The sequence below is a fragment of the Dendrobates tinctorius genome, unplaced genomic scaffold (assembly GCF_039654945.1).
Source record: "Dendrobates tinctorius isolate UK_male_01 unplaced genomic scaffold, ASM3965494v1 ptg000245l, whole genome shotgun sequence".
Lineage (NCBI taxonomy): Eukaryota > Metazoa > Chordata > Amphibia > Anura > Dendrobatidae > Dendrobates > Dendrobates tinctorius.
In genome coordinates, this window is record NW_027361912.1 from 6,575,824 (window position 1) to 6,580,798 (window position 4,975).

The following is a 4,975-nucleotide window of genomic DNA, read 5'->3' on the forward strand; positions in this document are numbered from 1 at the left end:
CAGCTCCAATATGCAGCAGCTAGCTACGTGGGCAGATGCCCTTATGTCTGGGGCGAAATGGATAGGGGAATTCCTGAAGTTAGTGAAACTGGCAAGAAGGAACGCTTTGGTACCGGACAAGTCGGTACAACCTTGGACTGTACCTTGACCTCAAACCCCAGAGGGCAGTCCCACGCTCATAATGAGCAAATGGATGAACAGCAAACTAGGGCACACAAATCACCACATTAACAGACGGAACTATTTATCTGAAGTATTGCGGGATATATTTCAGTCAAAAAACGGAGGTGCTTGCATGAAAAAACATGAATATTTCAAGGTGAAATGAAAAAAGAAGAAATATGCAGCACTCACCAATAAAGCTGAAAAATTGTGCGTATTTATTTCACATGAATTCCATCAACAGATATGTGGATATGCAGGATGTTAGAGGAATGCTAGGGGAGGGAGGTGCTGGACAACGGCCGTTTCGCGATTACTCGCTTCTACCTGGACCCATAGAAGCGAGTAATCGCGAAACTGCCGTTGTCCGGCACCTCCCTCCCCTAGCATTCCTCTAACGTCCTGCATGTCCACATATCTGTTGATGGAATTCATGTGAAATAAAGACTCACAGTTTTTCAGCTTTATTGTGAGTGCTACATATTTCTTCTTTTTTCATTCCACGCTCAGTAACACCTCGTTCCTCGGCCTGTTATGGTTTCACCAGATGACAGAAGGCCCCTTCCCATCCCCCTGGCAGGCCGCCTGGATTGAGGGGGTGATTCATTGTAAAAAGCAGCGGGAGAAGGAGGTATGGGTGGAGCTTCGCCGATCCGAAGCGTGAACCATGGCCAGACGTCGCAACAGCGGGCAGCTGGTCTATACGGACATTGACCATGGCTATGGATTCATTCGGGAGGTGGGCACCAACTCTAAAATGTATGTGAATGCCGCCTCCGTAAAGTACGGGTCTCCTTCTTTAAAGAGGAAAGCCCTCGGGGATATTTTGCGGTGGCTGTCACTTTAAGTCAGGAGGATCACCTGGAACTTTACGCAGGCTTGGAACAGGACCAGTCGGCCCCCTGTTCCCTGGTCACTGAATGGCCAAGGCCTACCCCTCTCCAGTCACTGAGGCAGGAGCACTCGACCTCTGCGGCTGCAGAGTTGTTAGCGGCCAGAACACGGGCATGGAGCCCAATAGGAGATGAAGCAGCACGGGATGCGCGCTGCTGTACTGAGGTGTAAAGCTGACAAAAGGAAAGTTGTGCTTGTTGCACCTAAAGGAATGGAGAACGGGACTGTTCTGCGTCCCTGTGGGCAAAGGTGCCGTGGAGCACCCCAAAGTTGAGTGTAGTGTGATTGGCACGGGTCACAGGTGAACGTGTTTTGACCCCCATACCAGTTTTGTTACACCTGTTGCGCTTCCTTTGCTGGATGGCAGGACTCTTACCCTGTGGAGTTACAGGCCCAGAGCTGTATATATATATATATATATATAGATGTATATTTGTGGTATGCAATGTGCATGTGCAGGGAAAGTGTAGTGATGGAGTTAGCCCACTAGATGGGGACATATTAGCACACTTAGAACAAGTTAAGAAATGGTTAACATAGGAAGGGCCAACTGTGGGTGGGTAAGTCAGTGAGTTTATCTCATTTTAGTCAGTAGGGCCTGAGAGCCTGGACAGGGCAGTTGGCAACGTAGCGTTAAGCAAGTAGTCCAGGACCTGTGGGCCGAAGGTCACAGCAGTAACAAAATACAGTGCAGCTCCAATATGCAGCCGCTAACTACATGGGCAGGTGCCCTTATGTCTGGGGCAAAACGGATAGGGGAACTCATGAAGTTAGTGAGGCTGGAAAGAGGGAACGCTGCAGTACCGGCCGAGTTGGTATGACCCTGGGACCTTCTGGAAGAAGTGAGGGAAAGCACAGGGAAAGAGAAGGATGTACTTTTGTGATGAGCCTTTTCTTGCTTCTGTGACTGAGCTGTACGTACTGAGAATAGAACCAAGTAAAATAGTTTATTTAAAGTTGGAACTGGACTCTTTCTCTCTTTGTTTGCAATTTCAGAAGGAAATCCTCCGCAGATCAGAGGGGACCCTCATGGGTCCAAAAGCGGGAAGAAATGTATGCTACAAAGGGGACATCGTGTGTATGTGACGGGAGACAAAGGCGTGGCAGAGCAATCACTATCAGCCACGACTACCTCCCTTGTCCCCATTACAATATAATAAGTGTTTGATAACTGGGGTCCCAGTCTTGGGATTGTGGATAGGTGAAGAATGTTGGATTTCTGTGATTCCACTAGTGAGAATGTGAGCCAGTGACAAATGTCTGATTGCTGAGATCCCACTCTTGGTCAGTGCCAGATTAAACTCTGTGAAGGCCCCCAAATCTTTGGGCCCATGCAGCAAATTATTTCCCATGGTGTTTTCATATTTAATAACAAAAATTTTAATAGACCAATTAAACATTTTATTAAACAGAACAAAAATTAAGGTAATCAAACTGAAGTGGTAATTAACGTCACCCTCAGGTGCAGGTTATAATAATAATAATAATAATTTTTATTTATATAGCGCCAACATATTCCGCAGCACTTTACAATTAAGTGGGGACATGTACAGACAATAAATTCAATACAAGTTAAGACAATTCAAACAGTGACATTAGGAGTGAGGTCCCTGCTCGCAAGCTTACAATCTACAAGGAAATGGGGGGACACAGTAGGTGAGAAATGCTTGTTAATTCAGGTCTGGCAATTATAATAAATAGGGATTTTCATATAAAGCTGCATGATCCGGTCATCAGCCCGTGTGTTTAAGTGCAATAGACAAGTATCAAATGCAGTTATCATGTGCATGAAGGGTGTGGAGACATGAATAGTAGGGTGCAGATTCAGAATAATATTTGGAAGGAGGGAACAGGGCAAAGTTAGCTTGCTGAGTAGTTGATGTGGTAGGCTTGTTTGAAGAGATGGGTTTTATATATATGGGTTTTATATATATATATACAGGTTTATATATACTCATCTGTGTAACCAAAGCTTCTACTCTTGAATGTTCTGTTATGATCAGGAGAAGGCGAGTACTCGCGGCCACTTACCTCTCCTCCGCTCCCACTCCCTGTTCTGGCCAATCACACAATCACAAGGCTGATCGCATAGATGTCCGTTCTCTACTACTTGTGAACTATGGAATATACCCAACAGGACTGTAGAGAGGTGATAAATGTCTGATTGCTGGGGTCCCACCAGCAGGACTGTAGAGAGGTGGTAAATTTCTGATTGCTGAGGTCCCACCAGCAGGACTGTAGAGAGGTGGTAAATGTCTGATTGCTGGGGTCCCACCAGCAGGACTGTAGAGAGGTGGTAAATGTCTGATTGCTGGGGTCCCACCAGCAGGACTGTAGAGAGGTGGTAAATGTCTGATTGTTGGGGTCCCACCAGCAGGACTGTAGAGAGGTGGTAAATGTCTGATTGCTGGGGGTCCCACCAGCAGGACTGTAGAGAGGTGGTAAATGTCTGATTGCTGGGGTCCCACCAGCAGGACTGTAGAGAGGTGGTAAATGTCTGATTGCTGGGGTCCCACCAGCAGGACTGTGGAGAGGCGGTAAATGTCTGATTGCTGGGGTCCCACCAGCAGGACTGTAGAGAGGTGGTAAATATCTGATTGCTGGGGGTCCCACCAGCAGGACTGTAGAGAGGTGGTAAATGTCTGATTGCTGGGGTCCCACCAGCAGGACTGTAGAGAGGTGGTAAATGTCTGATTGCTGGGGGTCCCACCAGCAGGACTGTAGAGAGGTGGTAAATGTCTGATTGCTGGGGTCCCACCAGCAGGACTGTAGAGAGGTGGTAAATGTCTGATTGCTGGGGTCCCACCAGCAGGACTGTAGAGAGGTGATAAATGTCTGATTGCTGGGGTCCCACCAGCAGGACTGTAGAGAGGTGGTAAATGTCTGATTGCTGGGGTCCCACCAGCAGGACTGTAGAGAGGCGGTAAATGTCTGATTGCTGGGGTCCCACCAGCAGGACTGTAGAGAGGTGGTAAATGTCTGATTGTTGGGGTCCCACCAGCAGGACTGTAGAGAGGTGGTAAATGTCTGATTGCTGGGGGTCCCACCAGCAGGACTGTAGAGAGGTGGTAAATGTCTGATTGCTGGGGTCCCACCAGCAGGACTGTAGAGAGGTGGTAAATGTCTGATTGCTGGGGTCCCACCAGCAGGACTGTGGAGAGGCGGTAAATGTCTGATTGCTGGGGTCCCACCAGCAGGACTGTAGAGAGGTGGTAAATATCTGATTGCTGGGGGTCCCACCAGCAGGACTGTAGAGAGGTGGTAAATGTCTGATTGCTGGGGTCCCACCAGCAGGACTGTAGAGAGGTGGTAAATGTCTGATTGCTGGGGGTCCCACCAGCAGGACTGTAGAGAGGTGGTAAATGTCTGATTGCTGGGGTCCCACCAGCAGGACTGTAGAGAGGTGGTAAATGTCTGATTGCTGGGGTCCCACCAGCAGGACTGTAGAGAGGTGGTAAATGTCTGATTGCTGGGGTCCCACCAGCAGGACTGTAGAGAGGTGGTAAATGTCTGATTGCTGGGGGTCCCACCAGCAGGACTGTAGAGAGGTGGTAAATGTCTGATTGTTGGGGTCCCACCAGCAGGACTGTAGAGAGGTGATAAATGTCTGATTGCTGGGGTCCCACCAGCAGGACTGTAGAGAGGTGGTAAATGTCTGATTGCTGGGGTCCCACCAGCAGGACTGTAGAGAGGTGGTAAATGTCTGATTGCTGGGGGTCCCACCAGCAGGACTGTAGAGAGGTGGTAAATGTCTGATTGTTGGGGTCCCACCAGCAGGACTGTAGAGAGGTGGTAAATGTCTGATTGCTGGGGTCCCACCATCAGGACTGTAGAGAGGTGGTAAATGTCTGATTGCTGGGGTCCCACCAGCAGGACTGTAGAGAGGTGGTAAATGTCTGATTGCTGGGGTCCCACCATC